The sequence below is a fragment of the Solea solea genome, chromosome 17 (assembly GCF_958295425.1).
Source record: "Solea solea chromosome 17, fSolSol10.1, whole genome shotgun sequence".
NCBI lineage: Eukaryota > Metazoa > Chordata > Actinopteri > Pleuronectiformes > Soleidae > Solea > Solea solea.
In genome coordinates, this window is record NC_081150.1 from 18219686 (window position 1) to 18245903 (window position 26218).

The 26218-nt window shown below is 39.3% G+C and overlaps 1 protein-coding gene across 1 annotated transcript in view; it reads left to right on the plus strand.

Annotated features, from left to right (window-relative positions):
• Window positions 1-26218, plus strand: part of LOC131443931 (exostosin-1) — a 184771-nt gene that overhangs the window by 62211 nt on the left and 96342 nt on the right. The window lies entirely within an intron of this gene.

A 26218-nucleotide genomic window follows, 5' to 3' on the forward strand; every position in this document is an offset into this window, starting at 1 on the left:
GCCTACTCTGACAAGCTGCCAGATGTCTTTCTGGTATATTAGCAAGGCACTGATTTCCCTCCACTCGCTCACCAAACGTCTTAAACATTAGCCATAACTTTTGACATTTAAAACTATTCCAAGTTACACTTTAAATTAAAAAACTTTCTTCCACAGTTCTTCTCTCCACTGCAGCCACTTTGACATTAGCGTGGCACAGGTGTTACAGATAATGACACGTCTGTGCGTTTCCACTGGTGTAATGTCAAAAATGGCTCCTTTTTTTATATTATTAAAATGAAAACAAGTCTTCACTTGAGTCTTGACCTTTTACATGTTATAAGGTAAGTATTTGCTGCATGTGGGAGTGTAGTATGCGAGGCAAACCACTGTACATGAATTCTCCACAGTGGCTGTGATTGTAATGATTTTACTGTGTTTTTCATTGGCATCAACAACACAGCAAATCAAGCTGTCAAAGGCGCATTTATCATTAATTATATTTATCATTATCCGTATGAGGTATTTTTTTGTTCAACGAGATGAATGATCGGAAACAATTTAGCGTTGAGTGTTACGGTTTCCTGTAACCGTCGGCTGTCAAATTAAAGTAGTGTATTAAAATGGATGAAGTGAGAACGCTAAATAAATCTCGTCCAGTTTTCTGTAACTTTTGATAAATATGATTTGACAAGTCTGCTGTGATTTATCGCCTGCTGTGTGCACAGGTGAACGGCATACGAGGAAACAGATGCATGTGAGTTTGACTTTTTTTCCTCGACTTTCTAAATATAACAAACTGCCGACTGTCAACATTCATCAAGTTTGACCCATAAATCACGGACTTTTGTGTCACTTTGGTTCAGTTATATTTCAGTCCTAATTAACTGCACCTAAAATGTAAGACTTTTTGTTGAAGTGTATTGTTCTCACTAAAGTTGGAAACAGCTGCTGCAAAGACACTTGATGTAAGCGGAGTAGCCTCAGAAAGTATTCAAACCCATCTGTGCACACTGTGAGATTTATTTGAAAATAAATTAAAATAAACTTAATCTACAATGACAAATCAAAGCATTTCAACAGTAATCAGAGTATTTTGACAGGCAAGTCTTCTTAGGTCAGTCTCTACAAGCTTTGCACACTTGGCCACTTTATCCTATTGTAGATTGGATGAAAAGCTTCAGGGAATTGTTGTCATCTTTCAAATTTCAACTCAAGGCCAGTCACAAACTTTGTGAAACTCAGAGAGCACAGAACTCTGCCACTTTTCACCTGCTTTTTACAAACTGGCACCTGTAATCTCTACATTTTGATACACTGGATCCAGAAGACTATCTGGATGTGTATAGAACTTCATCTGCATATACTGTAGCTATTAGCATCTTACATAAACATGACAAAATTCATCCTGATCTGTTGAAGATGTCACTGATACTTACACATCTGAACATGTTAAATTGAAAGTTCTGCCAAATCTGTAATCTGGATCAGATCCAGTATAAAAGATAGAGATTTCTCGAAATGAAGATTTTCTTTTTTGTGGTTGGATTTTTACCAAAATTGAATGGGAGCATATTTGTGTGATCACCTACCTACCCATTACAAAAAAAAACAAAAAACAGATCGCTCATTTGAAAATTTTAGACAGGAAGTTGCTAAATTGTAGACAGGAAGTTGCTAAAGTTCTCTTTAATGACATTAGAGTATGAAGCTGCCTCTACCAGGTGAATATTTCACTGTTACTCACTTCTGCCCAGCTGTACTGCTCTTTACTGCTCTTTCTGTAGTGCTCTTTTTCATCTTTTTTAAAAAAAAAAAACAACAAGAAACATTTATATACTGTGTATATATACGTATACTGTTCACTTAACTTTTTAAAATTTTGTATGCTTGTTATGCACCAATGACACCAGAATAAATTCCTTGTATGTGCAAATCGTACTTGGCAATAAAGCTCTTCTGATTCTGATTCTGATTCTGAATGATTTTAGATGTGTCTTATGTTCATTGAAGAGTAGTTGGAGCTCTCGCTGAAGCGTTAAATGTTTATCTCTGTACAGAGAGAGATGGCCGTCCCTCTGACTGTTCCTCTGGTTGGTCTACAAAGTCTCAAGACTTGACAATGAACTCAGTTTTACACCAGTCAAGTTCTATCCTCATGTCAGTGGTATTTAAAGGAATGTTGGCAGGCAACACTGGGAAAACCACAGGCAGAATAATTAATAAACAAATAAATGATGGCTGAGTTCTATTTAGTTTTACGGTGCAATGTGGTTCCCACTGTACTGTAATACAGTTCTGAAAATATGTATTTACTTTACACATAATGGAACATTTAAGTGTAGTGTTTTATAGTTATTACAAAAATTGTAACAGAATACAATATGCTGAAAGTGAAAAGCTCTCAATACTTTCTTTTATTCATAAATGTTTTTGTTTTATTTAACCTTTTGTTTTTTAACCGGGAATAAAACTCATTGATATTAAAAAAATTCATTTTGTGGACAAAACAGGCAGCAGTACATGAAGGGCACGGATACAACTATTTCCATCATACAGTATATTTAATGTTTGAATTTTCTGAAGTTACTAGAAATACAGCTATATTTATGTTGAAGAAAATGAAGCGTTCAACGAGGAGTCCTCACATGTTGCCAGAGTGTGTGAGTGCAATTCGCTGCCTTCAAATGTCTCTTCCAACAACTTGAATCGATCTCCTGTTAAATCTCTTTTCTTCTCCTCCTCACTGAGCTCATCCGGCTAAACGCTATAGTACAACAGACAATAAAACCGTGCGTTATCTCCTTTTCTCCCACTTGAATTCTTCCAAAAATGCCTTTGTAGGACGCACAATAAGACTCGCCGGCTTCTCCTTCCGTCTCTGTCACCTCCCTAATCACTATTGTTCGGCTGACAATGCAGCAGCCTCTGCTACACAGCGGAGGGAATGTTCGGTGTCGGGATGTTTCTGAAACACACACACACATGCACGCAGACAGTGACATTTTATTTAGGGACCGTGTGTGTGCTCATTTTTGTTACCTTCTTTGGGACCAGTAGTCCTCATGGAGACCAAAATTGTTCCTATTGAGGCGGAACCTTGTTTCTGAGTGCTTAACATCAGCTCTTGTGTGAAAGTAAACTCTGGCTGAATGTTACAAACCCCAATTGAACCGAGTCCTCAATCGTATCAAGTCTAGCGGGCTTTTAGGTGTGAAAAGGTTTGTCACTTGTGGTCCGAGGCTTTTTGTGTTCTGTGACCCTGTATGTGTGGGGTTTCTTCAGGTTCTCCGTTTACGCCACATGTCCAAAACGTGCAGGCGTTAATTGCCCATAGGTGTGAGTGAATAGTTGTTTGTCTCTATATAACATCGCTCTACAATGTGCTGGTGACCCTTCTGGAGTGTACCTAGCCTTTCCCCCTATGTCAGCTAACCCTTGGGTATGGTTTTGGTTACGGCGGATTCACACATACAACTTACACCTGAATCATTGAATGGAGGTGCGTGAAGCCTTGCCAAACTGCACTGTTATTTCTCTTTGTTCATGTTTTGGGCATCAGAAGTTAAGAACTTTCCAAGCAGCAGAGAGAGAGAGAGAGAGAGAGAGAATCAGCTAATCAAATCTTGCGATGCATTCCGCTTAAACGCTACGCAGCCCAAAGGGAGGTTTCGGTCAAGGTTGTTCTCCCTGTAGCACTTTGTCTCCCAGACAAAGTGCACCCAACAGTGGCAGACATTACATCACCATCACTGTAACAACTCTTTGATATGTAGAAGGCCGTGCCACTGATCTGCTAACCTCTGATAGTCAGGCAAACTTGTGTGTGTTCTTGCAATTCTTATCTCTTTAACACTTTTTCTGGCATTGACTTTGTCAGGACCAGTCGTCCTCATGGAGACAGAAATCTGGTCCTAATGAGGCAGAACCTTAGGCATCAACTGGTAATTGTTAAGGTACTGGGTAACACTTTGCTTAGTCTGTCTAAACTGGTGTTCCTCAATCTGTAAAGTTTATTTATTTATTTTATTTATATATATATATAGCACCTTTCACAGATACAATATCACAAAGTGCTTTACAATAAAATGTAACACTATAAAACACAAACTCAAAGCCATAAAAACCCTTGTCTAACTAAAAGCCTGCTTGAATAAAACAGTCTTCAGCTGCTTTTTAAAAGAATCCACACAATTTAAGCAACATGAAGACAGAAGCAGCACGTTCAACAGTTTGGGAGCCACTCGAGCCCCTCTGGTCCTAAAGGTTGTTTTGGCAACAACTAAGAGCCTCTGAGAGATGTAAGAATGAGCTTGTCTATGTAAAGTCCTAAAAGTAAAGACCAGGATTTGAACAGGTAAAGTGAAGTGATGCTGAGGACACTTCTAAAACATGTGTTTTATTGTGTGTGTGTGTCTTCCAGGCATTCCTCATGTTGTTGGAACCGAAAACAGTTTACACAGACACATTATGGGGGACTTGTTTTCCTTATGGGGAAAGATATGTTAGCATGAGGTTAGGGTTAGGGCAGTGGAAGGTTAGAGTGAGTCTTCAGGAAATCAATGTAAGTCAATGTCATGTCCTCTAAAGCCATGGAAACCAGACTCTGTGTGTGTGTGTTTGCGTGTGCGTGTGGTTTATCGATGGGTGGTTAGGACTAGCGCTGTGTGACCCTGAGGTTCATCTTATATGACATATCATCTTCACTCTGTACAATGAACACAAGTGAAGTGTGTGTGTGTGTCTCAGCTCCTACTGTTATGTCCTAATGCTCTCTGGATTCTCACACATCACACACAAACTTGCTTTTATATCTAAGTGAGGACACATCATTAGCCCCTAGCATCTTACCCTAACCTTAACCATCACAACAAAGTGTGTAAGCCTTACTCTAACCTAAACCCAATTCTAACCCTAACCCTAAAACCCAGTCTTAACCCTGAAAAAAATTACAAAAATGTCCCCACAAGGTCAAAATGTCCTCACAAAGCTACAAATACAAGTGTGTACACACACACACGTGCACCTCATTTTGCTCAGAGCTGCAGGAAGTCTCATTAAAAGTGAAACAGGTTTCTCCCACATAATGAACATGTGTAGCGAGAAGCTGTGTGCTATTTTAGATCCACGGTGTATGATAGCAGCGTGTCACATGGACATAAGAACATCATGGAGTCTTCCTCTTCATCCCTCTCCATGTGCTTTACTCTTAACGACTCACTGAGCCACACTTCGAATCATGTGACACACAAAACAGAGTTTCTTTGAATAATTCAGAACTGCAAAACAAGAAATTCAAACCGTTTAACACGTGATTAATCAATCAATTAGCCTTCCCATCCATCCATCTTTATTTTTGGATTCCATTTCCTGACATATGCTATTCATCTTATCACCAGACACTGTAAACTCTAAAATAAGTCTAGATTCACAGTATAATATTTTTAAAGGAAGATTTTGATTGTTTTTTTTTTTCCACATTTTTATTCGTAGGATGATGCAGGAAGTGCAGGAGAAGGTGATGATTAGTCTCTTGGCTCGTGATTCTGTTGTTGCTGCTTCTGTCTGGGAAGTTGACTTTGTTATAAAAGGTCTTATTATCTTCATGGCTGACTGACCTTCTGTTTCATTTTTAAGTCGACTTTCATTCATTCATTCCTTTTCTTTCGATTTTAATTCTCTTGTCCAGGACTTGTAAATTTGGAAATGTCTCTCGCTCAGCTTGATCATGTGGCTTTTGTATTTATAATATACTTCACGGCATCTGCGTTGATGTAACAGACCATCAGTGGTCCGGTTTATTGCTCCTCGTTCTTCCATTTTCAGCTCTACATCAAAGTGTTTTATTATTCGTACTGTCAAGAAAAGTGGTGCCATCAGCACGACTGTGGGATCATTTGACCATAATGACAGTGTCATGCATTGTTACTTTAATTGATCCAGTGAAGCTACTGAAAGTGCTGGTGCGTCAGCATTCATTCATTCGTTTGTAAATTTTCATCTATTTATTGTATTGTTCTGTTGTGTATTTGGACTGATGTGTGAGCTCAGCACAAGAATGACAGATGTGTGTGTGTGTGTGTGTGTGTGTGTGTAGTCGTCAACTTATCCAAGAGTGGACAGTTGGTGTCGGTACACACTCACCTACAGGGGACCTCTATGCTAACAGGGGACATTTTTTCAAGTCCCCTATTGGTGGATGTAGAATGACAGTGGCCTGTTATCCCAGTAAATGTGTATGTGTGTACATGTATTAATATATTTGCGGGGTCCAAAAAAAACATACAAACCTAACTTTGTGAGTTTGAATAAATGTTTTCCCCTAGTGGCGAGAAATAAATTCGGTAAAACTGCTTTGTCCTTCTACACGCCATGGACATGGATGGAATGAGCTGCAAAACACAATTTCGGTTTGGCTTTATCTCTCTTTGTTACTCTCTTATAATTACCTCCTTTTAACTTTTATATCTTGTTGTGAGTTTTATAACTGAAATTGTCTAGTTTCTGTAACTATTAGTACTCTCTCTGCTGCTAATCTTGACCAGGACTCCCTGGAAGAAGTGATGTTGTATCTCAATGGGAACTTCCTGACTAAATAAAGGGTAAATAAATAATAAATACATTTTCAAGGTGAAGAGCTGATTTTAGGGTTGTGGTTAGAAACAAAACAAGTTTGTGTGTGCGTGTGTATGAGTGTGTTATAATTGAGTATGTGAGAGAGAGAGAGATGAAAAGACACGGGGAGGGTGTGGGTCCAGATGAAGGGATTATATCTCAACACACTGTCCAAACAATTGTTCCAATTTCTCTGCTGCTAACAGTGTTTGGCCCGAGAGTCGACTGCTAGAGGAGCTTTTTGTGTGTCTGTGTGTGTGTGTGTGTGTGTGTGTGGGGAAGATACATTTCCTATTGAGAGGAATCTCTTTAAAGAGACAAAAAAGAATTTCAGCCAGAAACACTTTTGTCATAATGATAGCATTTATTGCAACAATGGAAAACAGTTACACTTGGCTCCACTCAACTTGTAAGCCTATTAGACTCTTTGTGAGGCTGCACTGGTGCGGTAAGAAATGAGTGTTATTTAAATGGACCACCTTATTTTGAGAGTGGCTGTGATTGGACCGTGATTAACAGATTTAAATCACATGATTACAACCTTATTAGTCTTTGTCAAGTCATTCACATAACGTTTTTGTTAGTCAAGTTTTAGTCGACTAAAATTCTTGTCATGTTAGTTTATAATTTCAGTCAAATAGTGTTTCACACATCTCAAAAATTAATTAACTGTCTTAATTACCTGACAAAAATACTTGTTGAACGCTCCAGTGCAACTTTGATTAAAGTGTCTGGTTCGCTGATTTAAGAGACACATTAACAACTTGACTGATTTCAGTATTTTATTTTGGACCCAACACAATTCAACGGCTGCACATGAACTCGTGACAGCTGGATATCTGTCTGGAGAGATTTTATCTTCATTTCATTTCATGCAAATCACTTTAGTCTCGTCTTTTTCCCGTCAACAATAATGCACGTTAAATAGTCTTGGTAGGACATTGGTGCAGTCCCGTCATTGTCTTGTCTTAGTCATGACTAAAAGGTTGTTGAAATGAACAGTGACAAACACAAGGATTGATTTTATTGAAATGTATATATAGTTATAGCTTCCTTCCCTGTGCTGCTTTGCCTCCATCTCTACACAGCAGAACGTCAGAGAGAATGAGATGCTCTGTAGGAAACTGATTGTACGGTGCCATATTGCACCTGGGTTTTAATTTCTACCTGACCTGTAGATAAAATATCCAATTCACCAGATCATTTACCACTCAGGTTCCAGCACACATTTCCCAGAAATAAATATTTCAGTTTTATCGCAGCATCAATATCCAGCATGTCTGAAGAGCCACAGACTCATACTCGAACTTGCATCAATAGAAAATCCAACAATGTCCCAGTGAGCTCTCAGAGGTTGGAGTAGTTAGTTAGTTTTGATATTAAATAAACAGCAACGTTTTTTTGAAGGTGAAGCTTCTTCAGGGTTTATCGCTTCCTCCTCCTCATTCACATTTTTCCCTGTTTACGTTTTATCGACTGCATTTTAAAAAAATGTTTTTCTCCCTGTGCTTTTGGAGCTTTATTTCCTGGAGCGCTCGTGTTTGCATTCTCACCACATTTCCAATCCTGCGCTCGCCGAGAAAGAAAAACACACAGCATAACTCTAAGCAAAAGCATATTCTCCTGATCGATAAGTCACCTTCTTATAATTTATTTTACAATGAGCGACGCTAGGCAGGCAGCAGGTGGTGAATTCCTCCTCGGTCTCTCCTTTTGAAAAAGATGAAATCAGACTTTATCTGACCAGATGCTCTGCTCACCATTTCCATCCCCACTTTATCTGATGCCACTTAACAGTCGGCGGGATCCGAAGAAGCTGCCTTTGAATTCTCACTGAATGAAAACACACTACTTTTGTGGCCGACAGAGTGACGTGAAGATGAATGTTGAAGGATATATCCACACATTTCAGGAGAAAAATGCCATTATGCTGGGTTTTTTATGTGGTCGTAGAAGCTGAACTGTGCTTGACCTGCGAGTTGGTGATGTTGCGTTTAATTTTTTATAAGTTTTTCTGAAAGGAAAAAAAAAAGTACAAACTGGTGTAGACTGAAGCTGAAGCATTCACTCTTACCTTGTAAAATTATCATTTTTAAACAACTATACATACATATTGGGCTAGTTTTTACCTATTTTTACGTATTAGCTTAAATTGTTAATAGTATATGCACAGATTATCAGTACATAACAGTTTTGAGTACTGACAGGCAAGTACTTTTACCATTTGTTTATTTCTTTTCACATTTTACACAAAATGTGTATATACTTATTATAAACTTAAACAGATTTAACAGTTTACCACAAACATAGATCCGCTCAATAAGTAAATAATGAAGACAATTCAATAGAGTTTATTACATGTAAATAACTATGTAACCTCATTTACACAGTGTTGTCTTGTGACCAAATAGACACAGTTTTATCACATTTAAATCAGATCAGGTCAAAAGTGCATACACTGCATTTTTAAACATCTCAATCACAAGAAAGTGGTGACAGACAGATGGTGCGGTGTGACGGTCACTTGATTGCACGGCGTAAATCAAAAGTCAGACGTTTCAAAAACACTTTGTTGATGTTTCTGCCGACTTGTGTGTTTGACACCAACGCGCTGCATGTTGTTTCCAGGGTTTGGACGGCGAGGCTGAAGACGTGTAATCTTATTTGAGATGACTGTTGAGTGTATCACTGCGTGTTAGTGTCAGAGTGGAAGAGAGGAGGAGAACAGGGAGCTGGGAGTAAAGACGGGCGGGTGAGGAAAGAGACGTGTGGAAAAACTAAGTGCAGGGGTGGAGTCAGAGTAGAAAAGTAACGTCAGATTTTCGATGTGTTGTTATATTTACTCTTTTGAGACACAGAAACACAACTTTCCTTTTATAATATTTTTCTTTTCATTCTCTTCATCCACACAAACCCCCCAAAACTGTATGTGGTGGATGTAGATAAAGTAGATAAGGCTTCTATGCTGAAAGACGATGTTTTCAAGTCAGTTGTATTCACTGTTTTTTAAGATTTTCTTACTCCAAGACCCAGTTTCAAAAAATTGTTTTATATGGCTCTCAAAAATGCAATTTGAGAGCCATCCTTGTGGATAAAACACCAGTACGATACCAAATAAACTTCTCCTCATGTGTGTGTGTAAACTTAGTCTATGTTTAATTTTTACCAAGCTCTATTTGTTTATATTCACAATTTGAGAATTGGGATTTCACCCGGAGGTGAAAAAAGCCTTTAATGAAATTAACAGTCTGTCTAATGTCGTCTGGATTTTTTCTGTGCCGCTCATTTCTTAACCACGTTTTATTTACTGCGTTGTTCATTAATGGCTCTAATCAGTCTCCGTGAACTACTGAACACAACATCATCCAGTAGCACTGACAAAATAATATAATATTACTTTAACTATCACAGAGATGAAAAATGGTTTATTTTCTTCATTTAAATTGTGGTTTAATTATCCTTTTTATTCTCTCTGTATAGTTTACAATGTCTGAGATTTTTATTTTTAACCCTGTTGAATTTCCCTACAGAGTTTTTTATGTTGTGGATTCTGTCAAGAGTAAAATTAACTAATTTTAATCACTTAATGGCAACCTGAAATGCTGCCTCTCAGCAAATACAGTACAAATATGCTTGTGAGTAGTATTAAAAAAATTATTACAGACATTCCTACATTCCCTTATTTTGTTTGGAGAATCAGTTAAGTTTTAATTCCAACTAAACTTTACAGTCTCTTGCATTGACACAGACAAAAAACAATGATTGCAATTTGTAAAATCGAAACGAATAAGCATTTGAATTAAAGTATTTTCAAAAAGTTTGTCAAGCATTTTTCCTTTTTCCAATGTGACTAAATTCACCTTAATGTCAGTTATTCAACAACTTATTTAAATCCTCCTATAGTTTCAGCATGTACTTGTGCTGTACAAATAAATGTATGATGTACAAACTTAGAGGTATAACATTCCCTCTCTTTTTCTCACTCCCTCCCTCAGCCGCCGTATATATATTAAAATCCCACCAGGTCATTTTTGGTTGCAGGTAATTGATGACGGTGTAAAGTTCATTAGCTGTTTTAGCTGATATTTAGGAGGATGTGGGCTGCAGGCAAAGAACTACATTTCATTTCATCGCTCATTAACCTAATGGTGGTCTCTATTTTCTCTAACACAAACACAAGCACACTGATAGTGGACACATCTGTACACTCAGCATATCATTCTGTTTTTACAAACAGAAGTGACATCAGCAGTGACAAGCAGGTTCCCCTGACTAATACATACATGTAGGTCATCTGTCTATAATCCAGTTTCATTAACTATCTCTCACGGCTCCACCAGTATCTACGGTCCAATGGAGCAGAGTTCTGATTTCTGTGGAGACGACCTTCAATGAAACACAGTTTCTGGGTCTAATCATCTTCCTTCAACAAGGGTTTAGGAACAATAGGCATGTAGCGTGAAACTAAGTGTGATTAATGAAACCCTTTAACTGAAAGTTAGCTACTGTTCTGTATATGAATTTACTAGTATTTAATCAGAGAGAGATTTTTCTTCACAAAAGGGTTGGGGGGTTTGGGGGGGGGGGTTGGGCAACAGATTCCATAATATGTGGTCCAAGGAGATGCATGCAGGATGCATTTTAATGTCTGCCTTCAACAGTCATACTTAGGGCTACCTACGTACATTTGGATCACTGAGGATGGATGTTTATGTCTGGTCTGAAAGGGACCTATGAGGGTCCTGTTAACAGGCCTCCCGACCTGTGCTGTGCTGTAAAACTGCTACAGATGGTCCAGAACGCGACGGCGCGTCTGGTCTTCAATCAGCCTAAAAGACCACATGTCACCCCTGTGAGCTCCACTGGCTACCCTTACCCGTCCACATCAAATACAAATCACTGATGCTAGCCTACAAAGTGCTTCATGGGTCTGCTCCCACCTATTTAAAGGTGACATCGAATGCTTGTATCGCACATATATGTTAGTCATGGAGGTCTACTTACATATATTAACTTGTTTTCATGGTTAAAAACCTCCTAGTTGCTGCAAACGAGCCGATCAAAATATCTCATCACTGACGCTCTCGTCAGCGGCGCTGTTTCAGACCAAAATCGCACCCCCAGAACGTGGACTGTGTTGTGATTGGCCAGCCAACGAGAGCTTTCCCACTGTCCTGTGATTGGCCAGGTACCTGGAAGTGACGTAATTGGTAGGCCAGCTCTCAGATACACAGCTCCCCCTCTGGCACGGTGGATGCTCTGCATCTCAGCAGCTACAACCGGAGTAGTTCTTCTTCTTCTGCGGTTGAATGTACGCAACCGGATCTGCCCGGACTAGTTTCCGCACCAGGAGGCGCTACGGTGGTGAGGTTTACTGATGACATCATCAACATACGGAAGTGCCGATCCGCTTCGCAGAGCCAAAGAAAACAATACAACACTATTTTCTCAGCAGTGGCTGAACTGTTGGTTCTGAAACTTTAGGGTTTCATAAACAAGGTAATGACGCAGATACACACACAAACGCAGCGTTAATTGGAGCTTCCGGTCTATGTCGCCTTTAAATGCTCTCATAAAGGCTTATGTTACCCTTCGACTACTCAGTCCATCAAAGGGTCGTCGTCTGTCGGTGCCAACACCCTGCACAAGACAATCCAGACTCTTTCGTGTGTCCTTCCACGCTGGTGGAATGACCTACCGGGCGCTACCAGAACAGGGGCGTGTGTTCCTCTTCAAGAAGCTCTTGAAGGCCCAGCTCTTCCAAGAGCTTCTCCTGTCCTTGCACCTACCTTACCCCCTCCCCTGCACTATCTTCTTCTGCACTTGAATCCACTTCTGCACTCTCACCCTCTATCTAGTGGATTTCTTTCCAAGACTTCTTCTACGTAGCTTATTCCTCTATGGTAATTCGCTTCGGATAAAGTGTGTACAGTGTGGCTTGGACCACATTTTAAAGTCTGAAAACCGACAGTTTTCCAGGATTCTTTTGGCCTGACACATACCTGGCACAGTTAGTGGAAGATGAAGTCACAAAGCCTTTATTTTTGGTCATGGCCAACAAGAGGAAGCAACTTCTAAACCCATGAATACACAGATGCACACAAGTCACACACTGTATGCAACGCTGCCCTCCACAGAAAACATCTCTGTCCACACCAAAGTTCTTTTTCAAACTAAATCTTGAGAGAGATAGAACTTGGCAGAGTCCTGTTGACCTTTGACATTCGACAAAAACTGCGGATTGTCATTCAAAAAAAAACCTAAAAAACTGGCACGTCACAATACACTGAAAAAGTGAGAAGAAACTTAAAGTTTCCTACTCTGATTCTCAGCAGTTTACTGCAAGTTCAGGATTTTGCGAACTCGCTGGGAACTATCATCCTCATTTAATTGCAAACTCTACTGTGTGTCTTCTGCCTCTCCTCGGCAAAAAGTCCTCAACATTTCTGCAGCGATCGTGAAACGCTGATCTGGGGAGACGTCACACTTATCACCGTGAGGGGAGCAGCAGTCACACGCAGGTATTAGGGGAACATTAGCTGCTCGCTAACCTGGGGACGGTGTCTGCAGGTGAGAAGTGCTGACTGCAAGTCTGGCAAAGGTGAGCTCCCTAGATCACATTCAAATGTTAAGCGATACACACATAGAGAACACTAACACACACACACACACACAGAGAAGAAGTCCCATACAAATGTTGCTAATAAGCAGCACCACTGGGCCAGATCCTATTTGTCAAACCCTTGGGTGCCGGTCGCCAGACAGAGAGTAACCTGCTGAGCTCACACTCCTGAACCACACACACAAATATGCACACACACAAAGCCATGCAGGGCCATCTGTTTGTCAGTGGGATGTGAAAGCAGCTTAAATAGTCTTGAATTTTACAGTAGCACACTTTTTAATTACATTCATTCAAAGTTTGCAACAGCTGTCTTTTCAAACTGGAAGAAAAAAGAAACCCCACCACTGTTGGTTAGTTCACCACCGAGTTTTAATATTTCTACCACATTTCACTTCACCTTCAGCCTGATTTCTGGTTGGATACACACACAGATGTCTGCTTTAGTGGGCAATATGTTTGAGATTAGAGCAAACGAGCAAAGCTGCCAATGAGTTTAACTCGTACAACATGTGTATGTAATGATCAAGCATGTCATAAATAAACCTGGTGCCAATTTCCAGTAACAGTAAATCAGGTTCCACTCCAGTTTTATTAGAGTCAGGGTCGTGCTATTGTTCAAGCGCAGTGAGCGTAGGTCACGCTAAATACTTGACACTTTAAGCGAAGGTAATTGCTATTTAAAAAACGCATAATGTTTCCTGTATTTTCTGGACGAGTTCCATTGAATTGACAGAGAAATAATTAGACTGTATGGTCATCGTAGCATCGCAATGGTGGACTAAGAAGGTCATCTTTTGATAAGTAAATAACGTGCATATTTTAAGTCTAATGCATCACATGTGCTACACAAAACACATGAACAATCATGCAAAGGACACCGGCTGCTGCACCACAGAGTGCACTGGTTATTCTGGATAATATAATGGGGAAATAAAGTGCTTTAATTTCTTTAATTTAGTCACAAATCAATAGCCATAAATTCACCTGAGACACGTTATAACCAGCCAAAGATTCATCATGTGTCAAACCACATTGTGATGTAATACAATGACAGTGTCATTCAATATTTCAACTTCAGTTTCCCCCGTTGGCTTCTTATAGGAAATCTTTAGGAAAAATGTAAAAATGTTTCTTGAATAATGCTCCTGCTGCGGCTGTGCTGGGTCATTTTTACTGGAGTTACATATAGTTATAAAGAACAATGCAGATGGCGGTGGAGTCTGTTTAAGGTAAGTGTAATTTGTATGTACACGGCCTGACGCTACCTCCACTTCTAAAGAATCATCTGTTTGATGACCTTTAACATATTTCATCAGAATCAGGAAGACACAAACTCTCTCTCTCTGAAATTATCTGCTCTCCACTCCGTCCTTATCAAATGTTTTTTGCACTGGCAAGGAATCAACACAATAACCTTTTCTTGAGTCAACCTTGAAACTCGTTGAGTCTGGACAATAACACGTTCACCTAACAAGTGGAATTTCAACCAGCTCTCTCTCTTATTAATAAAGACGCTAAAGACTGACCGAGGGGGTTTACGAATTCACCTCACATTCATGTGTGTTTACATGCACGTTAAAAGTCCGATTTTAGTCGGACTCAGACAAGAATTTGGTTTTCTGAATGCACCTAACATACTGCAATTCATAGTCAGATTACTCATGTATAAACTTAGTTGGACTGGAGTTTGGAATCTGACATAAAGGTCTTATAGATAGATACAGTGCCACCTACAGAGGTGGAGTCAGACCCAGACTTGGCAAGTTGTCTTAGTCAGACTATGGCCTTAGCTCGATTAAACTGTGCTTGTAAACAGACTGACTGTGTGTCTGGATTCTGCACATGCTGAACATTTGGCACGGAGCGACATTTGTGTTTCCTTTTTTTGTTTGCTGCTGGTGTTCGGTTCGCGGTGGCTGCAGCTGCACAGGAGAAGCGGGATTGTTCTGTGCCCCACGGTGATTCGATGCTGGTGCCAGATTAGTGCATGCTACCTGAACACTTCACTCTCGGGCTCTGCAGGTTTTCTTAGACGAGCTGTTGCCACATCGTTCATTGTGTTTGCTCGTCATTTGTCTAAAACCCAGTTTGGAGGTGTGGATGTGTAGAGGTGATGATATTGTGCATCCTTCCAGCGGTGACTCCCTCCCTGATTGTATGAATTTTTTTTTTCTTTTAGATGTCGCTTTAGATGGTGTATTGATTCCAGCCGTGTTTGCTGAATGAGCACACTCTACACTCGCGTAGCATCTGAAATTACCGGGATCTTTCGGTCCCTCCGGCCTCTCAATAACAACATCTGCTCGCAGCAGCAAAAAAGGTCCAGCAGTTTATGAACGAACTGGGCCTTTACAGCTCCATCATTTCCAAATTTGGATTTGGATAAAATGGTATTGTAGATTCTGTGATGCAGACAGCATTCGCACATTCCATTTATTTCATAGAGTAATTTTCTGTTTAAAAAAGAAACTATTTAATCAGTTGTTGCAGACTCATAAACACATCTACAAAAACAAGCTGTATCTGTCTGTATCTGCTCTTTGTGTCAGATATTTTAGACCATATTTTATAAACTGTGTATAGTAATTTTCTGTTAAGAAAAAATACCAATTTTTCATTCCCTCCTCACCATTTTGAGATAATTAATTCAGTCAGTGTAGAATGACATGCGGAACAAGGTCAGGAAGACGATCAACATAGCAACACAAAAACACATCCATCATTGTAAAAAAGAATAATACATTTAAAGTCAACTTTATTTTTCTTGAAAATGTAAATCTTGAATGTCTGCAGCAGCTCCTGACATCTAATTTAAGATCTCAGCAGCACGAGTACATAAGGATTTTTACACGTTATCCCACTTTGTATTAGCATTCTATTTTTGGAAAAGTAATTAAATATTTGTGGCATATGTTTAATCTTTGGCAGGATCTTACACATATTCACCTTGGTAAAGATTAAATTTCAATCAAAGCTGCATTTAAAAAAAAGAATCCTAAATGACATTCTTTAATGAGATAAGTTTAGATAAGCAGGTTGAATGAGATTGAGGGAGTTCTAGGAGTTTCATCACAACATTTCAACTCAATGCAACACAAAGAAGAGGAAACTTTAAATGCGTCCGTGTTTATCACATGTTGATGCAAACATGTATATTGGCAAGAATGTGACAATATGGTATGATTATACCAGATATTGGGATACTATAAGCAAGGTGATTAAATTACAGTGGTATATACATAAAAATAGCATTTTATTTGTCCAGTGAGACAAAATTTACTCAAACTCTGGTTTTATTGTTGTGGCAGATAAGTGAAATGATTTATTTTATTATATTATATTAATTATGATATTATTTTAATTACAGGTAACGAGCAGTGATTTGTATAAAGGTAGGAACCTTTCTTTGTCTGGTCTGATGTTTCACCTGGAAGAGGGAAAAAAGGTATTTGACAGCTGACGCAGCAGAGAAGTAAAACGTTCTGGATGTTATGGAAATGATGCCAAGTTAATGGACAGAAGCTTTGTGAATAAAAATGAAACACACTTAGAGTATGTTGTTCAGCTCCAAGTTTTAATAATTAATAATTAATTCAGGTGTGTGAATGATGTATATGCTGATGTGTATGCAGAGATTGTTGTTTGGTAGTTATTATGGCTTGTTTTTGTTATGTTCCCAAAACCCGCAGTTTTCACTTTGATGACATTTTAAAGATGTTTTATGTCCTTGTAGCGTCACTTTGCCACATATGGCAAATAGGGGGCGATAAGTCATTTTGAGTGGATTTAAGTTGACTGGTTTGTAGTTGTGGTCAGACTGAAGTGAACAACCTGTCCCACCACCCCAGTGTAGGGTTCAGCGTTTGGCCTGGTCCCCCTCCCAGGACTCCCAGTGACCATCTGGACGTCCAGCTGTGTAACAGGGAATGGAAGAGTCTGGACGCCTCATCTGGTCTTCTGTTTTCCCTTAAATCAGCACACAAAGCAGTTTTTTTTATGCCAACTGTTCTTTTAGCACACACAGCAAACAACAATACCAGCGGTGACGTAATGGAATTCATCATACAAATCTTTTTACAGTAGGTGGCTTATTGTTGGTAGTCTTGGTAGTTGTTCAGGTCTAGGTTCAGCAACATTATGTGACCAAAGATTGAGGTCAGCTGACTGAATATACTGAATGACCAGATTATTCCATCAATGGATTTTTTTCTTCCCTGATGGCACGGGCATATTCCAAGATGACAATGCCAGGATTCATTGGCCTCAAACTGTGAACGAGTGGTTCAGGGAGCACGAGACATCATTTTCACACATGGATTGGCCACCACAAAGTCCAGACCTTTAACCCTGAGAATCTTTGGGCTGTGCTGGAGAAGGCTTTGCCAATGGTCCGACTCTCCCATCATCACTGGACGGAAATACGGGAATACTTTTCTTTTGAAGTGTAGCATTTCTCTATTTCACAACATCGAGAACAAAGTGCATAAAGTCTATTTATTGAACGTGGATGGAGCATCTCTTCTCTCTTGGCCTGGTAACTTCTGCCCAAGTTCCCCTCATTCATTTGAACAGCACCACCATGCACATCAAGTAGTGACATCCGGCGTGTGAAACTGGCAGGGACTGTTGACTTTAAAATGCCTTCATTTGTTAATTAAAAATATCTATATTTGCCCTGGTGTAAGGACAACAATATATCACCAAATGGGTGCTATTTTGACCCACCCCTCATAGGTCCAGTGTGTAACATTGAGGAAAGTTCATGAGTAGAAGGGCCTTGCTTTATAGAGACGGCCATCTTGTGCTACATTACGTCTTCAGCAACTCGGAGAGACATTCGATAAATGATGAAGAATGACAACGACCACCACAGTTTCCTGAAGGGCTTGGGAACTAGTGAGCGACTTCCATTTGTTGCAATCTGCAGTGCCACCATTAGGTGTCACTGAATCTTTCACACTGGACCTTTAATAAGGCGAGCTGTCACTTGGGCTTCCTTAGATGCGACTTCCTAGTAAAATTAGGGTTGAACTAAAAACAATGAGTGACTCATTGACTAGTAGTAGATTTTTAAATGTGCACACATTGATAGCAAACAGGCTCGGTCCCCTCACCTTCACAAGCCAAACAAGGTCGAGAAGCTGTTTGTTGATCTGGACTTAATTGATGGAAATATTGTGCCGTTGCACTCAGTCATCTCTGACTGCCTAATCTGATGAAATATGCAGCTGGAAAGGGTAGGCCATTATTGAATTAGCACCCTCTATACGTTCCTCGTACAAACACGTATACAGTACAGCGTTGACATTTAAATATCAGTTTAAGGTTAATGCATCTCCCGGATGCCTTTAACGTCATTCTGGTTAGCACACGGTTAGCTCTTAACCACATTCATGTGCTCATCTTTAACCAAGCAAGCAGTGCTGGGGAGAAACACTGCTGTGGATCAACAGTGTCTTTTCTATATATAGAGTGAAACTTAACTGTGGGAAAATTGATTCCCCACAATCTCGCAGAAATGGCAGCAGGAACATCCAGGTGAGTGGTGGCACCTACACAGAGGAGACTTGCCCACTCATTGTGAATTATTTTGAGCTTTTCCCTCCTGTGGTCTCAGTCACATGGACAATATCAGAATCAGTGGAAACTGCACATACAAGAACATTTACTTACGTAATGACAAGAAACCTGAGCCAATAGGTTAGAATTAAACAATGGTACAGTAAAGTTAAATAAGACTGGTACAGGAGCAGTTAAAGGGTGATGCAGCAGCAGTCGTTCATTTCTGAAAATATGTGGGTTAGGTTAAGAGTCCAAAACAATCAGAGCCTGTTTTTAGGGTGATGTTGTGAGAGAAAATGACTCACAAATTCTTATAACCAGACCTGGTGTTCACTACAGCCAACAGCCATAACCTACAATAAGACACACACTAGGCTCCTGTCAAGGTTCCCTTCCCGAGATAGGCTAGCCTAGATAGCTCGAGTATAAAATACTTAAACTTAACTCATCACTGACTCCAGAGGTTCCATCATTGGTCGTCTCACTTGATAATCAAGAATCTCCACAACAAGAGTCAGTATTTATTTTTTGACAATTAGACAATTAAACATTTAAAAGGTAAAGGCTGAGACTGCAGGTCAGGCAGTTTGTGTCCAACAAATAAATAAAGAATGTTTAACCCTTTAAATATTAAATAATTGTGGAAGTGTCACACTGTCCCATGTTTGTGATAATGTTTGTTGAGACACAAACATCGTTATCATGTCGAGCTCCATTTGTAGTCTTCCTACAATCATTTAAAATCAGTCTCCTCGTCAGTCCAACAAATGTACCAACCTGAATTTGATCACGTTTTGTCACTAATGTCTTCTTCTTCTCCTACTTTATATTTTTCTATTTCCTGTATTAAGTCTCGTCTGAATGAATGTATACTTATAATAATAATTCGACCCCCAATCCCATTATCTGGGTGTATTTTTTAAAGTTTGGTTTCAGTCAGATTCGCACAATAATTCCTTGTAATTCCGAGTAACAAGTTCACACACCGGCTTCCGCATGAACTTGTTACTCGTTTAAAGGCCAGCGCGAGGAAATCACCTCATGAACGACTGCTATCGCTGCACATTCACAGCTACCAGCCACTAACTTGCAAAGGACACTCTGCCAAGGAGAGATCTCTCTCAATTCTCGGAGACTTAAATCATTTGTGTAGCGCAGACAGAAAAAGGTATTCGATTATTGTTTAATGACAAAGTCAGCTTTCATTGGATTAGTCTGAAACTCTGTGTGTGCCTGGATTTGACGGCGGAGGGAGGTTATTTGGGTACACGGTCTTGTTTTTGGGGACACAGTTTGCATATATTGATGTGTACAAACACTCTGGTGAGATTGAATGTCAGATCTTTGATTATTTTTCCCTCAGTGATTTTCAGAGGTAGAATATAGCAGAGAAAAAAAGTTGAATAAATACACACACACATTTAGATTGACTCTTGAAGGTGTCGGACAATTTCATTCTTTTTGGTCACCTTTTACTGACGTTGGTGACTTTGCAGAGCATCTGCTATCTGCTAAATGCCACAAGAACGAAATTTGTAGTCAGAACTAGACAAAAATACCCTCTGAACTCAGATTTCCAACGTTGAAATCACTGCTATTTTACCACTAAAAGCACTTCTCGTATTTGTTTCACAGTAAATCAGTTGCACATGTTGTACTGTTTAATTTTTTGTTTTTAACACATGTTGCTACGCGATTTGTCGGTGTGCAAAATAGAGCAACTTCCAACGTCCGAGTTTCGATTTGAAAAGGAGCTGATTGTTGTGTGGTGTATATAATGAAATGGAGAGGATCAGTCACTTAATCAGAAAATGAGCTGAAGCTCGCAAACCCAACTCTGCTCAAACAAAGTATTTTATTGTTGTTTTAATGATGGAATGATTCATAATGTGTGTTTAAGGGCATATGGGGAACTGATGTACATATTTTTTAGTATAATAATCACATTTCTAATCAAATTTACGTAGAATTTTCTCTCAGGGATTTGAGTCTCTTGAGTAAGACAGCGTTGATGTGGCTTACGTGGCTTAAAGGGAAGTAATTACTAATCTTCCATCTGACCTGTATCTTAATTTAAGCTCTCTCTCATGGAAGGAGTGCTGAGCCTCTATACCTCGTCTGGATGTGGAGCCAAAAGATAACTGCCCTCTGGACATCATTACTTTCCTTTATACTCATCCCACGCTCCGGTACATCTGAAAGTCAACATCCACTTGTGCCAGCACAGTTTGAGAGGAGGAGGACAATAAAAGGAAGTGCTGCGCAGTGGAAAGAGGTTCGGGCGACCACCATCTTCACGGAAATTGAGTCCAGATTGATAATGAGGAGCAGAGATGGGAAGTTTGTGGTTTTAAGTGCGTTAAAAAAAGAAAAAAAGAAAAAAAGAAGCCCCTGTTTCAAATGTGTTTCCAGCTGGTGAAGGCTGACTGGGTAAATGGGTCACTTCTTGGACGATTTTATTGTGAAAATTAGTGTGCACTCATGCAAGACATTTAATCCGCACCTCGACAGAGCTGCTCAGTTTGAAGCAGGTTGTACTGGGCAGCGTTTTTTTTTCATGAACACAATCTATCTGCATGTAAATTGTTGGGACTGCGGTGAAGCTTAATCTCACCTGCTGCAATTTAACTGTTGTCTACTCAGGCATCATGTCATTTGTTTTTCTTTTTTTTTGGTAATTTTCCAAAAATGCTTGTATTATTTTACCCTGAAAACCACTTTTAGTGAAAGTAAGAAAGTTAGATTGTTGGAGACGTTGGAAAAGTAAAAAAAAAAAACTTCTGTAAAAGTTGGTTTATCTCACTGCTTGGACTATGTTAGTTATTTAAATAAGAAATATAAAGGTTGGTCACAGCACTCTTGCCTTTGCACGACCCGGTCGAAACAGGGGTTTTGCATGTTCTTCTCTTGTGTGCGTGAGTTTTCTCCAGTTTCCTCCCACAGTCCAAAAACATGCAGATTTTTAGTCCAATTCGACCAAATTGGACTAAATTGACCGCAAGTGTGAGTGTGAGAGTGAATGGTTGTCTCTATGTGTCCCTGTGATGGACTTGCGACCTGTCCAGGGTGTGACCCTGCCTTCTGCCCTATGTCAGCTGTGACTGGCACCAGGATAAAGTGGTAGAAGACGGATGGATTGATGAAATATCTGTCGTTACGATGTCATGATGCAATTGTGTGATACAATGCTACGATAATTGACTTGCCGCCTACTGGCCAGACTAGATGCTGAGTGGTGGTTTTGAGTTTGAGAGCCTTGTGTTACATCATTTATTTTCATGCAGAGAACAAAGGATGGCAAAATAATGTAACCAAAAAGGTTACATACTGCAGCTAAATCAATTGTGGATATTTGTTATCATTATATTGTTGTATTTTATAGAGATAGAGGAAATGGACACAATAAAAAAATAAAGTGACATCACACATCAACCCATTGGCAGCATAGAAAAACCCATAGTGGTCTTATTTACACTCATCCATGTCCAAAAAAGTCATAGTTTTGACAATAAAGTCTTAATCTTTGGAGAATAAAGTTGAAATTTTTGGAGAATAAAGTCGTAACATCATGAGAATAAAATGATAATATCATGAGATTAAAGTCGTAATATTATGAGAATAAAGTCGTAATGTTTTTAGAATAAAGTCATAATCTTTCAACAACTAAATCGGAATTCACACTCATCCACGTCCAAAAAAATCAACTGTCAATTTGATATTCTAAATAACACACATGTCTATTGAAATGGTAATGAATGGGTGAACAGCAACTGCAGTCTGTGTCTCTTTCTGTTTTTAAATAGAAGTGGTGAAGGTTGCCCGTCCCCCCAGGTTACTTTAGCTTCATTTTTTTTCTCTGTCCCTGCGACCTCACCGCTCTCTTTATTTCTGTCACTCTCGCGTCTTCCAGGTCACACGCTGACAACGTCCGCTAATGTTTGATCTGTAAAGTGGCCGCTTTAAAAAAATGAGCCTAGCGAATTCATGGCACCATCCCGGCCGTCGTCCCGCTTCACGGACGCATGTTTGCTGTATTATCGCCACTGTCTTGTTTATTCCTCGTCCGTCATTGACAGTGTGTCTTCTCACATTAGGTGCTGATTGATGACACTGTCCCCTCCAACATGTCCGCCCTCCCTGCACCACTCACACCAATGTGTTCCTGCATTTACCGGAGGACATTACGGTTCAAATGCACACGACAGGCCACAGCCATTTTTCACTGTAACACAACAATAACATTTTTGACCAACTTCAGACATATTATACGAATATTATCTTCAAAAATGTCTTTAAATAAACATGTGATGATACATTGTTATATAAAAAAATATTGAAGTGGTTTAAAATGTCAATTAAACACAGTGTTTTTTTGAATATAGCCACTTTTTGTTTAATTCATGAAAGTCATAAAGTCATGTTCAGCTGCGTCTGTCATTGACCTCGTTTTTGTTTCTCAAAACTCATCTTGATAAATGTGTCAAACCTTTAGTTGTTTTTTTTTCCCAGCGACACGTTCTCTTGAAGTTGTTAAAAAAGGGTTTTAAATGTTAAATAAATGCAGTCGACGATTGTGCCGCTTTCATATTTCGCTTTCATATTTCTTCCCATCAGTTTCTCAAAGGAGAAAATGTGCACAACTAGAAATTAAACTGTTTCCTGTTTTTCCTGTAAGGAAAAAGACACTAAACATTTAAAGTATTTGCGTATAGCAGAAGTCTGTGAAAACAATAAGCTACAACTCTTTTATAATTGTGGGGAAAAATCACTTTGATGCTCACTGAACAAACAAATATGTGGACATTTTACATAGAAGTAGCATAAATGGGTAAATAATTGCAAGGGAAATGTGAATAAACTTAATAATTCAGTGTATTTACTCACATAAATACTGCATGTACTTCTCCAAGCCACAGACTGTAAGAATACACAATCATCATTTTTCAGCACAAACACCTACACAAACTTTAATGTCAACTAAAGAAAACAAGGAGTGTGTGTTTGTGTGTGTGTGTTTGTGTGTGTTTGTGTGACGTTAAACTTTAGTAAATCATACATCATGTTGCTGCGACTGTGCAGCGCGGCTATGAAAGAGCTGGTGATGATTGATGCTTTCACTACGCACATTAATAGAGCCGCTATTTCCAAAGTGCAGCAGGAAAATGAGGCCACTGATTTGCGTGTTGTTTGAAAGGGTAACAGTCAGTGGCAGCTCACGCCGATCTCGGCTCCCCGGTGCATTTCTGATGTAAAACAAGGAAAAGATTTTTAGTGTGGCTTTAATGGAGGGGAATGAATGAACTAGCCCTCAGGTGATCGGGTCTATTTTTGATGTTATTGTACCTGATGAGGACATGGTTCATTTTTCAGCTAATATCAGATTATATAACATGTCCTTTCTCTCTATGTCTCAACCTGAGGTTTTTATATTCCAGCCGGTTTGGTTCTTTTTGCCTCAGTGTGAACAGGACGATCTTTTCTCTTCTGTGTCTGTGAATAAAGCTTAATGGATCATCAATTACTTGGTGTAATTAAATGTATAAAAGACATTCAAATCAGCAATTTATGAAGTTTTAAGAGTATTAGGGCCAATCTGGGGATCTTTGGAGAATAACGTCAGAATCTTTTGAGAATAATGTTATCTTTTCGAGAATAAAGTCGGAATCTTTTGAGAATAAAATCCTAATATGAGAATAAAGTTTTCTATATTATGAGAATAAATGGGTATCTATTGTTACGATGTCATGATACAATTTTGGGATACAATTTTAAGATCATATCGCCCACCCTCCTACTTGTCTGGCCCCCTACTGGCCAGACTAGACGAGAGTGGTCCTTTTGAGTTTGAGGGCATTGTGTTACATCATTTATTTTCACGTAGAGAACAAAGAACGACAGAATAATAACCCTTCACAATCACCAAAAAGGTTACATACTGCAGCTCAAGCAATTGTGGGTATTTGTTGTCATTACATTGTTGTATTTTATAGAGATAGAGGAAATAAAGGACACAATATCAACTGTCAGCTTGTCATATTATGAGAATAAAGTCAGAATCTTTGTGAATAAAGTCGTAATCCTCAGTAATATTTGATATCATTTGAGTTATTTTAGGTGTTTTCATTCAAACTCTACATGCAATTGAGAGAAAGAGGATCCGATGTAATAATACAAAAGGTAATATTATGAAATGTAAGTACATTTATGTCTCATTTATGTTAACATATACTCTGGTATGAATGTGCTCAGACTCACAGGAGGAAGTTTCCATTCCAGAGTTGTTTTTTTTGCCCTTTCTTTTTGCACAGACTGTCTGTTTGATGGATTGTCTCTATTCTCTGCTTTAGTTCCTCTGTCTACTCCAGACTTCATATTTCAGGAAATAATTGAAAATGCCTATTACAGCTCATGCACACGTGTTCTATTTTTTATTTTTTTCCCCCTTTAGGAAACTGTGTCCTGCTTCCTTCGCCTGCATTTTCCACACCTAACCTCAGTGTTCCCACTTCCTACTACCATGTTTTTAAATATACGTCACTGTAATCATTCCAACAAAGTGACAGATGAAAAGTGTTTGACCTCTTGGCTTCCAGCTCTTTTTTGTTTTCTTTTAGCCATGATATGAAGCAGTGGAAGTCTCTGAGTCCTTTCCTTATCTGTTTGGCTTCAAATTGCTCCCATTATCTGTGAGTGGATTTAAAAAAAACAAAAAAGTATAGCACAAAATCAAAGGCTATTCTCCCCCCTTGCATTTCATAAGCATCCAGAGTACAATTGTGTTCATGTTGCACTTGGAAGAGTCTAAGACTTTGAACAAAAGATCACAATGAAATCATGTTTTGAATTCATGTTTCTTCTACACACACACACACACACACACACACTATGGTGCAGCACACGTACTATCTTCAGCACAAAACCTTCTCCCTCTGTGCGTGTGTGCAGCACTGAGTCATCTGCTGCTCCAGCCTACTACTGCACTTTAAAGGAGAGCATAATTAGCAACGAGCGCCTGCTGTGTCGACCTGGAACTGCACACCTGCACTTCCTCCTGCAGCTGACTGCCCACCACCTCCACCATTCTGGGCCTACGTGCACACACGCAACCATGGAGCTGAAAAATAGATAACTTAAGTGCGTTTTTATCGGGGAAAACAGTGACACTCTAACTATCAGTGACACTCAAACTATCATATTTGCACGGTAATTTCACCCACTGTACGATCAATAATTTCAATAAAGTCCAAATGTACGATAATCTGACCGTTTCATTGAATACATCACACATTGTTTGTGGTTTGAGAGCAACTAACCTATCACATCAGCAGGCATTTTAGTTGTTTTATTCAGTTAGTTATGAGTTCAGAGTTACGTTCTGAGTTATGTTGGTCATCAAGATGGCGCCGCGGATGGTTGCCTCGGTGCGTTGGTGCGCGT